Source organism: Sapajus apella, unplaced genomic scaffold, assembly GCF_009761245.1.
Source record: "Sapajus apella isolate SASKATOON/1434 unplaced genomic scaffold, GSC_monkey_1.0 scaffold25, whole genome shotgun sequence".
NCBI classification, from domain to species: Eukaryota; Metazoa; Chordata; class Mammalia; order Primates; family Cebidae; genus Sapajus; species Sapajus apella.
The window spans coordinates 1,994,060-2,008,472 of NW_022436965.1; positions in this window are offsets into that span (position 1 = coordinate 1,994,060).

Sequence of the window (14,413 nt, forward strand, 5' to 3'; positions counted from 1 at the left end):
ATATATATATATATATATATACACACACACACACATATATATATATATACACATATATGTATATATATATACACATATATGTATATATATATACACATATATATGTGTATATATACACATATATATGTGTATATATACACATATGTGTATATATACACATATATATATACACATATATATATACACATATATATACACACACACACATACATACACACACATACCCACACATACATGCACACACACGTGTGCATATGTTCACACATGCATATCTGCATTTTGCAGAGAAAAGTTTGGAACCAAATTTGCAACTATAAAATTGGAAAAAAAAAGTTACAAAAAGTTAAGGTAAAAGGAAAATGCTGCTGTTGTAGATTAATGAGGTAGTAGCATACAGTTTTTTCATTTCACCTGCATTTTGCTCACCACTGCTCCCTCAATGTTTACTAAATTGTGTAAATGACTTTTTTCATCCTTACCACAAACAAATACACTGATACTAGAAAGATAAGTTATTAATGTAATTTTCAAGAAAAAATAAAGGTGTAATTTTAAGAAAGGCAATGCAAGTATTTTTGTGCTACACAATCTTGTCCAGCAAAAATAAATGCTCAATGAAGAATCACTTTCAAGGGCATTGATATGGTTTGGCTGTGTCCCCAATCAAATCTCATCTTGAATTGTAGCTCCCATAATTCCCAAGTGTGTGGGAGAGATGAGGGAGGAGATAATTGAGTCATGTAGTGGCTTTCCCCATACTGTTCTCACGGTAGTGAATAAGTTTCATGGGATCTGATGCTTTTATTAGGAGAAATTCCTTTCACTTGGCTCTTATTCTCCTTTTTGCTTACTTCCATTTAAGACATGCCTTTTACCTTCCGCCATGATTGTGAGGTCTTCCAGCTATGTGGAACTGTAAGTCCATTATAAATTATCCAGTCTTGACTGGGTGTGGGCCGTGGTGCATGCCTGTAATCACTGCACTTTGGGAGGATCACCATGTCCAGGAGCTGGAGACCAGCCTGGCCAACATAGTGAAACCCCAGCTCTACTAAAAACAGAGAAACAAGCCAGGCATGGTGACATGAACTGCAGTCCCAGCTACTCAGGAGGCTGAGGCAGGAGAATTGCTTGAACCCCAGAGACGGAGGTTGCATTGAGTCGAGATAGGGCCACAGCTTGGATGACAGAGCAAGACTTTGTTTAAAAAAAAAAAATTATCCAGTCTTGGGTATGCCTTTATTAGCAGTGTGAAATGGACTAACACAGGCATATACTAGTCAGAGTTCCCCAGAGAAACAGAACAAGTCATACAAATAATAGTTATATAGAAATAGATACAGATTACAGATATAGATAGATACACATAACAGTACAAGCCAATTGCTTGAAATTCCAGAAGTGTGCACCATCTTAACGAAGGAATGAAACTGTCTTGCTGCAAGCCACATTAGGTAAGTCACAGAAATCACAGGTAGAAAAGTTTATCATGGCATTATCAAAGCCTGCCTTGAACACCCTGGAGTACTTTGCACAAAGTAGGGTATAGAAAAGTAATTTTGATTTGTAGCCATTTACAAAGGAGTCAAAGAAAAATACATTATTTATATATTTTCAATGGCCTTTACTATAAAGTATTGAAATAAAAAAAGTAACAGTAATATTATTTTAAATATTTGATGAAATAATTATGTAAAATATTAAGAAAATAATAGTAGAAAAATAGAATTGATATTCCTATAAAAGCCAAATATTGAAAAAGAAAATCTAGTGATTAAAATAAATAATAACCACATGCTATTATAAAAAAGAAATAAAATAAGAAGTGTTGGTGAGGATGTGAATAAATTGAAGTCCTTGTCCACTATTGGTAGAAATGTAAAATGATTCAGATGCTATTAAAAAAACATTAGGATGGTTCTTCAAAATTAAAAACAGAATTACCATATAATCCACCAGTTTCACTTCTGGATATATACTAACTAAGACTGAGACTAATGTCTAAGAGAAATATTTTCACACCCATACTTAAAACAATGTTATTCACAATAGCCAAAAACTGAAAGCAACCCAAGTGTCCATCAATGTACAGGTATGATTAAATAAATAAAATGGAATACATATTTTGGTTTAAAATGGACTATTATTCAACCTTGCAAAGAAGGAATTCTGACTCATGCTATAACATAGGTGAACCTTGGGAGTGCTATGCTAAGTGAAATAAACCAGTCACAAAAGGACAAATACTATATGATTCTGCTTATGTGTGGTATCTAAAGCAGGCAAATTCATAGAAGCAGAAAGTGGAATTATGGTTACCAGGGTATGAAGGAGGTGGAACTGGAGAGCTGTTTAATATATATATAGTTTTAGTTCTGCAAGCTAAAAAAGTTAGGGAAATTGGATTCACAACAATGTGAATATACTAAATATGGAACTGTATACTTAAAATAGCTAAGAGGCTAAATTAATGCTATACACATTTGTGACAAAAATTAAATCAGACTAAATTAAAATATAAACAAATAAATCAATAAATCTATATATAATTAATTCTGTGTGTAGTAGATAGAAAAAATAGAAATTAATTCGATTTGTTTTTCTCATGAAACTTGACAGGTAAAATGGATTATGCCCTTTTAATCTATATACAGTTTCAAGTTTTGCCCAAATGTCAAACAAATGATCAATGTCTGAGTAAGGCTGACAGCATATCTTTGTATGATTCTAGACCTACAATACTATATATCAGATCTTTATTGGTGGGCCTTTTCTTTGTGTTTTGTTTTTGTTGGTTCTGTGTTTGGATTTTTTTGGAGGAAGCCAAAATTAAAATTCTTTTTATTGTTATTCATGGTTAATTTGCTTGATAATTTCAAAAAAAAAAAAAAAACCTGAAACACTTCTCTTTTTGAAAACTCAGAACAAAATCTATTTCCATGTACAAATATTTCCTATCCACTGCATGACAGCAACTAGTAACACCTGAGTCAAAGGATGATGGTTTGGCCTAGGACATATCTCTTGAATACCATTTAAACGAAACATAAATATTTTGATTTGCAACACTTTGCCATTTGTATCGTATCTCTTATATAGCAGATATTTAGAATCTCTCCCCAAATCCATTGCTCATTGATTGGTTGATTTATTCCTCTTTTCCACCTGGGTGTCTATACTCTTTCCATGAAAGGGTGAGAAATAACACTATGTTGGATCACAGGATGCAGCAGGAGCTCAGCCCTATAAATATCATCATCATCAATCTCTGTGTTCAGAAATAGAGACGTGAACTAATCTGGACTAAGAGATGCATGAAGATTATAGGAAAATAGATGCCACTGATGTTTTAAGAGAGCTTCAAGCTCTCCTCCTTCATTGCCTTTTGCTTTCCTAGAATGAGGATACCTAAAGCATTTTTGGCAGGATCTTGATAACTTTGCAAGGGAATTGATCTGAAAAGAAGAAAATTAGTGTGACTTAATGGAAACAAACTAGGTATTATGATCTTATTAACACGTTGAAAAAAACTAGTTCCGAAACCTATTCTTTTACTTTTGTTAATAATAATAAAATCATGCTTATTGGCTGGCAAATTTAAGCTGGATTTTCTTTTACTTGCAACTTAAATTAGCACAATTACTAAATTTGATAAGTGTGACCTACCTGGTAAGTATAGAACATATTTAAAATTAAAGAAGCCCATTCTTATGAGGAGGGCAAGGTTAAAGGAAGCAAACCTATGATCATAATAAATTTATCTTTCTTAATTCCAATGTGTAGAGTATGTCATAAATACCACCAAAGTATTCTTTCATAAATTAATGCAAAATACTTTAGTGAAAATACATGTATCTTCAAATGTTATTCAACTCTATTTTTCTGTAAAGACTAATTTTCAAATCAAAAAGTTACACAATTGTTGACATTATTTTAAAATGTTAATATTTCTGAATATCTATTATTTTAATATATTGATTCTAAAATTAATGGCACTAGCACAGAAGTTTCAAAGTTTAAGGAAAGTTTAGCATTAAAAATATTATATAGCCGGGCACGATGGCTCAAGCCTGTAATCCCAGCACTTTGGGAGGCCGAGGCGGGTGGATCACGAGGTCAAGAGATCGAGACCATCCTGGTCAACATGGTGAAACCCCGTCTCTACTAAAAATACAAAAAATTAGCTGGGCATGGTGGCGCATGCCTGTAATCCCAGCTCCTCAGGAGGCTGAGGCAGGAGAATTGCCTGAATCCAGGACGCGGAGGTTGCAGTGAGTCGAGATCGCGCCATTGCACTCCAGCCTGGGTAACAAGAGCGAGACTCCGTCTCAAAAATATATATATATATATATATATATTATGTAAAAGTCATATACTTTAGAGAAATCAATATTTTCTGTTTCACATATAATCTGTTCATATGTTTTGTTATTCTTCTAATAGTGCAAATAAAAACAAACTAGCAATCACAGTTGCAGAGGTCTGATCATACACATTTGTGTGATCAAAAAATATTAAGTCTTGAAACTAAATTATGGGATGCCCAGAGAGATACTGCCTATAAGTGTCTGGCAAAAGTAAATGAAAATTCTCTTTCAAGGATGATATAATTACCATTGGCCTCAAAATATGTAGAAATATTATTACAAAATATAATTTGTAGGACATAAAAATAAAATGACATTCATAAAGACAAGACAGTAAAAAATCAAGGAAGGTAACAAATAGCAAAAATATTCTCAATTTTTTTTCACATATGAACTCTTCAGGCTTACATAAGCAAGTATGATTAAGAGCCAAAGTAGTAAAATTTGATCAGGAAACTGGTTCCTTAAAAACAACAACAAAAACAACAACAACAAAACCCAGAAGAAAATGGTATTAAAAACTTGAAAGCGAATGAAGCATAATTTTTATAACTGAAAAGTATAACTGAAATTGTCAATTTCTTCGTTATTAAACAGGATTGATATGAGAGATTATATTTAAATGAAGAGAAAAGTAAGGGACTTGAAGAAAAGTCCTAAGAAAATAGGCAGAAAGTAGCCTAAAAATGAAAACAGTGAATAGAGGGTAGGTAACTTTGGAAATACATCGAGACCATCTAACATATACTTAATTGGCATATACCTGGAGAAGCTGAGAAAATATCACTTAAGTAACATGTGAAGAAAAACAGTTGAGAAATGTTTGATTTCTCAGAATCAATAAAATATCAATGCAAAGGTTTGATAGGATCAATAAATCCCATGCAGGATAAATAAAATTTACACTTTGACAAAACGTAATCTTACTATGGAAAAATCAAGGCTCTGTGTAGCAGCAGACTGGGATAAGAAATGTAAAACCGTGGTCCCACCCTTTGAAAGTGAGGGGAGGCTGTCCTGATTCTCCCTTTGCCTGTGGCGGGAGAGCAATCCTGACAATTTCTGAATCAGCTTCCTGGTCATTCTTTTCTTGAATGATACATGTTTACAGCCAAGTTCCTTTACTGCCCTGTCCTGTCCTGCAGAATCCAGGAAATTCGAAAGACTTCCTTGATCCCATCCCCCTTTTTCTTTCCTCTTTGGTTCATCTGGCTCGCTCTCTCTGCAGATATAGTCCTGTCTTTGTTCCTAGCTTTTACTGAGATGGCTGATTAAATCCATGAGTCACGCCCACGATCTGTCCAACTAATAGCTCTTCAGCCACACCCTTATTTTTCTCTTCATAATGTGCTTCTTACGTTTTGTAATATAGATAGGCTGAGGATTTTCCAAATATTCAAGCTTTGTTTCCTTTTAGTTTAACTATTATTTTATTTCTTTTCTCTTGCATTTTACTGTAAGTGGTAAAGAGAAGCCAAGCCATTCATTCATCACTTTGCTTAAAAATCTCCTCAACAAAATATTTTGTTTCACCACTTGCAAGTTCTACCGTTCACAAAACATCAGATCACAATGCATCCAAGTTCTTTCCACTTTATAACAAGAGTCACTTTTCTTCCAGTTCCTAATAACCTGTATCTCATTTCCATATGAAATCTCACCAGAATGGTCTTTAATATTCACAATCCTACCAACATTACTGCTCATGATAATATATGTGTAAGAGTCACGCTTTTTATCTTTTCCTCTGCAGTGTCACTGACTAGGCTTATCGCTAGACTGCCAGGGTGCAAGAGTCACCCGCTGTGTGAATTTGGGCAAGTTCTCTAATCTCTCAGTGTCTGTTTATCCACCTCTAAAATGGAATAAATATTAATATCACATGAGATTCTTGTAAGTTTTTAATGAACCAATACATTTAACACTCTGAGAACGTTGCTCAGCATGTAATAAAATTTAAAGGTTAGTTTGGGTATTAGATAACCAGGAGTTGAGGAATACTACTTAAGTACGGAGAAACAGTGTCCGCATGTGTGTAGTAGGTTGTTTCTTCATGTGTGTAATTGCTTGGGTTAGGGTTAGTGGGAGAGGAAACATAAAAGCCTAAGGAAGAGATATGCAGGGCATTTACATACATACTGTATTTTACTTACTGTCCATTGGAATTAGAAGTTGCTAAAATTATTTTACAAATTTTAAGAAAAAATACTAGAACAGAAAATAACCACAAAAAATATAACACGATCACTTAAATAAGTTTATGTGTAATTTTAAAATAACAATTTTGAATATATTTATATATCTCATATAAGTTAAATATTTTAAGTTGCTTGTGGGAGTGAAGTTTCCTAGGCAAACTTGTTATCTATATTCTCTTATGTTCTTGCAGTTTAAAGGAGATTATATCAAATTATCCACTTCATGCCCTCTGAGAGTCAAAAGTTACAAAGACTGCGAATTCTTAGAGAGGATCTATTTCAGGTGGTTAACTTTTGCTTTTCTGTTTTAGTTCAGTCACCATTCTCATTGTTTCTTGGCTTGCACCCATTTTTTAATAACTAAATTTTAGGTTGGATTTTTTTTGATGATGTATTTTCGTATGTCCCAACTCCCATCCATTTAAAATACAGTCACCTGTATTAAATGATTAATCTTTAAAAGATGGTATTTGAATCAGGTTGGCATATTGAGATTATGAATGAAAATAGCAACAAATAAGCTCAAGTATCAACATGAGATTTAAGCACAAGCATTAATTTTGACTCCATGGATAGAAGACAAATGTACCTGTTATACTCTATATCTGCAAAAATGCAACTCAAACTCTTTTGTCAGGTAGGAGACATTAAGAAAATTGGTAACCCTTTAAAATAATTGTGCAATTAATCACTGCCGAGCTCACTGTTGTAATCCCAAAGAACTAGTTATGACATGCACATTAATACCAAATGAGTTCATCATGATTAATATTGTGACAATAAATACCTGAGGAAATTAATAATGATCAGCTATTATTTTAAAGGACTGCAATATAATTCAAATTTTTTACTCTGAAATATAAGCATTTTTAAGGTATATGCATACAATTTTTCTTATGTTTTCATCCAAATTATTATATAATTATACTTTTAAAGTGCTTTATTGTATAAACACTTACTACTAGAAAGTATCTCTTGGGAGGACGATCCAAGATGGCTGTTTAGGAACAGCTCAGGATTGCAGCTCCCAGTGAAAGCACAGAGGGTGAGTGGACGGCGCGTTTTTATTGCCCACAGACTAGGAAATTCCCGGGCGGAGGTGCTCCACGGTCGCCAGCACGGCTGTTTCGGCCAGCGCGGCTGTGCCGACAGGCGCCGCTGCTTTGCCCCGCGCGGCTGCTTTGTCGGCGCCCCGGAGCCGCGGTTCTCTGTACAAAATACACCGGTCCGGGGGCCCTTTTGGCTGGCGATTGGAGCCACCGGAAGTCGCCCATACGCTGGTTCAAAAAGGGGACTGAGCAGAGAACCAGGACAGTAGATTCCAGGGCAAAAAAAAAAAAAAAAGCGCCACAAACCTCAGTGCCGCTGTTTAAGCCTGCGAAGTGAGTGGCCGCAGGGGAAAACAAACAGACCCCCCAGCGCCTCTTCAACAGGCGACTGGAACACCAACTTAAAAAAGGCTCTGAGGCAGGGAGCCAGGCGATCAGGCTCGGCTGGCCCCACCCCCATAAAAGAACAGCAACCAGAAACTCTGGATTGAGAGTTTCACAGCAAGCACAGCTGAACCCGGGACGGTCCAGCTCTGTGGGGGAGGGGCGTCCGCCATTACCGAGGCAGCCCGCCATTGCCAAGGCAATCCGCCATTGCTGAGGCAACCCGCCACAGCAGAGACTCCGCCCCAACAGAGGTGGGCCACCATCGCCAAAGCAGTTCTAACTACACCCATATAAACAGGACTGCAGGGAAGTTCACTCGGCAGCGGGGCGGAGCCCACAGCAGCTCAGCAAAGCCGCTATAGGTCGACAATGACTAGGCTGCCTCCTTGCTGGGCTGGGCAGGTCTGAAGGAAAAAAAAAAAAAATGAAGAAGGCAGCAGCATAACGGAAACTCATAAATAAAGCCCTAAATCCCTGGGACAGAGCACCTGGGAACAAAAAGCAGTTTATGAGTTCTGCTGCAGCAGACCTAAAAGTACCTGCCCAGCAGCTCTGAATGAACAACAACAGAGCTCGCAGCTCACCATTTGAGCTCCTATAAAGAAGAGACCGTCTCCTCAAGCAGCTCCCTGACCCCTATATACCCAAAAAGACACCTCATAAAAGAGAGATCAGATTGACAGGAGGCAGGTATCCTTCTGGGACAAAGATAGCAGAAGAAAAAAACTGGTAACAACCCTTGCTGTTCAGCAGCTGCTGCAGGTGAACCCCAGGCAAGCAGGGCCTGGAGTGAACCTCAGCAGACCTACAGCAGAGGGGCCAGACTGTCAGAAGGAAAACCAAGAAACAGAAATAACCTCATCATCAACAAACAGAACGTCAATCTGAAAGATTTGAGACCCAATCTGAAAGCCAGCAACTACAAAGTCGACAGGTGGATAAATCCTTAAAGATGGGAAGAAACCAGCGCTAAAAGGATGAAAACACCCAAAACCAGAACACCTCTCCTCCTAAAAGGGATCACAACTCCTCATCAGCAAGGGAACAAGGTTGGAGGGAGAACGAGTGTGATGAAATGACAGAATCAGAATTCAGAAGGTGGGTAGTAAGAAACTTCTGTGAACTTAAAGAACATGTTCTAACCAAATGCAAAGAAACTAAGAACTTGAAAAAAGATTTGACGAAATGCTAACAAGAATGGACAAAATAGAAAGGAATATAAGTGAATTGATGGAGCTGAAAACTGCAACACGAGAACTTCGTGAAGCATGCACAAGTATCAACAGCCGACTTGACCAAGCAGAAGAAAGGATATCAGAGGTCGAAGATCAACTCAATGAAATAAAACGGGAAGGCAAGACTGGAGAAAAAAGGGTAAAAAGGAATGAACAAAGTCTCCAAGAAATGTGGGACTATGTGAAAAGATCTAATCTACGTTTGATAGGCGTACCCGAATGCGACGAAGAGAATGAATCCAAGCTGGAAAATACTCTTCAGGATATTATCCAGGAACACTTCCCCAACCTAGCAAGGCAGGCAAACATTCAAGTCCAGGAAATACAGAGAATACCACAAAGATATTCGTCAAGAAGAGCAACCCCAAGGCACATAATCGTCAGATTCACCAGGGTCGAAATGAAAGAGAAAATACTAAGGGCAGCCAGAGAGAAAGGTCAGGTTTCCCATAAATGCAAGCCCATCAGACTCACAGCAGATCTCTCTGCAGAAACCCTACAAGCCAGAAGAGAATAGGGACCAATATTCAACATCCTTAAAGAAAAGAACTTTCAACCCAGAATCTCCTATCCAAACTAAGCTTCATAAGTGAAGGAAAAATAAAATCCTTTGGGAACATGCAAGTACTCAGAGATTTCGTCACCACCAGGCCAGCTCTACAAGAGCTCCTGAAAGAGGCTCTACACATATAAAGGAACAACAAGTACCAGCTCAACTAAAGGGCAAAACAGCCAGCTAGCACCAAAATGGCAGTATCAAATTCACACATAACAATATTAACCCTAAATGTAAATGGACTAAATGCCCCAATCAAAAGACACAGACTGGCAAATTGGATAAAAAGACAAAACCCATCGGTGTGCTGTATCCAGGAAACCCATCTCACATGCAAGGATACACAAAGGCTCAAAATAAAAGGATGGAGGAAGATTTACCAAGCAAACGGAGAGCAAAAAAAAAAGCAGGAGTTGCAATTCTCATCTCTGATAAATTAGACTTTAAAGCAACAAAGATCATAAGAGACAAAGAAGGACATTACATAATGGTAAAAGGATCAATGCAACAAGAAGAGCTAACGATCCTAAATATATACGCACCCAATACAGGAGCACCCAGATACATAAGGCAAGTTCTTAATGACTTACAAAGAGACTTAGACTCCCACACAATTATAGTGGGAGACTTTAACGCCCCATTGTCAACATTAGACAGATCAACCAGACAGAAAATTAACAAGGATATCCAGGACTTGAACTCAGACCTGGACCAAGCAAACCTAATAGACATTTACAGAACTCTCCACCCCAAATCCACAGAATATACATTCCTCTCAGCACCACATCACACCTACTCTAAAATTGACCACATAATTGGGAGTAAATCACTCCTCAGCAAATGCAAAAGAACGGAAATCGTAACAAACAGTCTCTCAGACCACAGTGCAATCAAGTTAGAACTCAGAATTCAAAAACTAACTCAGAACCGCACAGCTTCATGGAAACTGAACAACTTGCTCCTGAATGTTGACTGGATAAACAATGAAATGAAGGCAGAAATAAAGATGTTCTTTGAAACCAACGAGAATGAAGACACAACATACCAGAATCTCTGGGACACATTTAAAGCAGTCTCTAGAGGAAAATATATAGCAATAAGTGCCCACATGAGAAGCAAGGAGAGATCAAAAATTGACACCCTATCTTCAAAACTGAAAGAGCTAGAGGAGCAAGATAAAAAAAACTCAAAGTCTAGCAGAAGACAAGAAATAGCTAAGATCAGAGCAGAACTGAAGGAGATAGAGACACAAAAAACCCTTCAAAAAATCAATAAATCCAGGAGCTGGTTTTTTGAAAAGATCAACCAAATAGACCACCAGCCAGATTAATAAAAAAGAAAAGAGAGAATAACCAAATTGATGCAATAAAAAAATGATAAAGGGGATATCACCACAGATTCCACAGAAATTCAAACCATCATCAGAGATTATTACAAACAACTCTATGCACACAAACTAATAAACCTGGAAGAAATGGATAAATTCCTGGACACTTGCCTCCTGCCAAGCCTAAACCAGGAAGAAGCCGAAACCCTGAACAGACCCATAACAAGGTCTGAAGTTGAGGCAGCAATTAAGAGCTTACCACCCAAAAAAAGCCCAGGTCCAGATGGGTTCACAGCCGAATTCTACCAGACATACAAAGAGGAGCTGGTACCATTTCTTCTGAAACTATTCCAAACAATACAAAAAGAGGGAATTCTTCCCAAATCATTTTATGACACCAACATCATCTTGATTCCAAAACCCGGCAGAGACTCAACAAGAAAAGAAAACTTCAGGCCAATATCCATGATGAACATAGATGCAAAAATCTTCAATAAAATACCGACAAGCCGATTGCAACAGCACATCAAAAAGCTTATCCACCATGATCAAGTAGGCTTCATCCCGGGGATGCAAGGCTGGTTCAACATACGTAAGTCTATAAACATAATTCACCACATAAACAGAACCAAAGACAAAAACCACATGATTATCTCAATTGATGCAGAGAAGGCCTTTGACAAAATTCAACAGCCCTTTATGCTAAAAACCCTCAATAAGCTAGGTATCGATGGAACGTATCTCAAAATAATAAGAGCTATTTATGACAAACCAACAGCCAATATCATACTGAATGGGCAAAAATTGGAAGCATTCCCCTTGAAATGTGGCACCAGACAAGGATGCCCTCTCTCACCACTGCTATTCAATATAGTATTAGAAATTCTAGCCAGAGCAATCAGGCAAGAAAAAGAAATAAAGGGCATTCAAATAGGAAAGGAGGAAGTCAAATTGTCTCTATTTGCAGATGAAATGATTGTATATCTAGAAGACCCCATCGTCTCAGCCCCAAACCTCCTGAAACTGATAAGCAAGTTCAGCAAAGTCTCAGGATACAAAATCAATGTGCAAAAATCACATGCATTCCTATACACCAATAACAGACTTAAAGAGAGCCAAATTAAGAACAAACTTCCATTCAATTGCCACAAAGAGAATAAAATACCTAGGAATACAACTAACAAGGAACGTAAAGGACCTCTTCAAGGAGAACTACAAGCCACTGCTCAACGAAATAAGAGAGGACACAAACAGATGGAGAAACATTCCATGTTCATGGTTAGGAAGAATCAATATCGTGAAAATGGCCATAGTGCCCAAAGTAATTTACAGATTCAATGCTATCCCCATCAAGCTACCAATGACCTCCTTCGCAGAACTGGAAAAAACCACCTTAAACTTCATATGGAACCAAAAGAGAGCCCGCATAGCCAAGTCAATTCTAAGCAAAAAGAACAAAGCGGGAGGCATCACACTACCGGACTTCAAACTATACTACAAGGCTACAGTAATCAAAACAGCATGGTACTGGTACCAAAACAGAGATATAGACCAATGGAACAGAACAGAGGTCTCGGAGGCAACACAACATATCTACAACCACCTGATCTTTGACAAACCAGACAAAAACAAGCAATGGGGAAAGGATTCCCTGTTCAATAAATGGTGTTGGGAAAGCTGGCTAGCCATGTACAGAAAGCAGAAACTGGACCCCTTCCTGACACCTTACACTAAAATTAACTCCAGATGGATTAAAGACTTAAACATAAGACCTAACACCATAAAAACCCTAGAAGAAAATCTAGGCAAAACCATTCAGGACGTAGGTGTAGGCAAGGACTTCATGACCAAAACACCAAAAGCATTGACAACAAAAGCCAAAATAGACAAATGGGACCTAATCAAACTCCACAGCTTCTGCACAGCAAAAGAAACAATCATTAGAGTGAATCGGCAACCAACAGATTGGGAAAAAATTTTTGCAGTTTACCCATCTGACAAAGGGCTGATATCCAAAATTTACAAAGAACTAAAACAGATTTACAAGAAAAAAACTAACAAGCCCATTCAAAGTGGGCAAAGGATATGAACAGACACTTTACAAAAGAAGACATATGTGAGGCCAACAAACATGAAAAAATGCTCATCATCACTGGTCATCAGATAAATGCAAATCAAAACTACATTGAAATACCATCTCATGCCAGTTAGAATGGCGATCATTAAAAAATCTGGAGACAACAGATGCTGGAGAGGATGTGGAGAAATAGGAACACTTTTACACTGTTGGTAGGAGTGTAAATTAGTTCAACCATTGTGGAAGACAGTGTGGCGATTCCTCAAGGACCTAGAAATAGAAATTCCATTTGACCTAGCAATCCCATTACTGGGTATATATCCAAAGGATTACAAATCGTTCTACTATAAGGACACGTGCACACGAATGCTCATTGCAGCACTGTTTACAATAGCAAAGACCTGGAACCAACCAAAATGCCCATTGACGATAGACCGGATAGGGAAAATGTGGCACATATACACCATGGAATATTATGCAGCCATCAAAAACGATGAGTTCGTGTCCTCTGTAGGGACATGGATGGACCTGGAAACCATCATTCTCAGCAAACTGACAGAAGAGCAGAAGATCAAACACCGCATGTTCTCACTCATAGGCGGGTGTTGAACAATGAGAACACATGGACACAGGGAGGGGAGCACTACACACTGGGGTCAGTTTGGGGGAAATAGGGGAGGGACGGTGGGAGGTGGGAAGCTGGGGAGAGATAGCAAGGGGAGAAATGCCAGATGTAGGTGATGGGGAGGAAGGCAGCAAATCACACTGCCACGTGTGTTCCTATGCAACAATTTTGCATGTTCTTCACATGTACCCCAAAACCTAAAATGCAATAAAATAAATAAATGGGAAAAAAAAAGAAAGTATCTCTTGTTCTCATTTCCACCAAATTAAATAGAATTAAGATATCAGACAAATAATTTGTTCACTTTTAGGTAATAGCATTTTGATTTTTTAAAAATTAGATTAAAATTTCGCAAAGCAGTGCATGTCTACTCTAAGTACATGATTGTTCCAGGTTAAAACTACTCAGTAAGTTTTAGTAGGGAATTATTAACACAATTTACAATCTGTACAAATGTTAGGAAACTTCAGTAGATCGAGAATTCTACTAAGCAAACTGTTTTCATAGGTCAATCTTGATTTTAAATTACTGCTTCCTTGCCAGGTTTAATCCTCAATTCTGAGGAACACTCAAGAAAAGCAATTCCTAAATT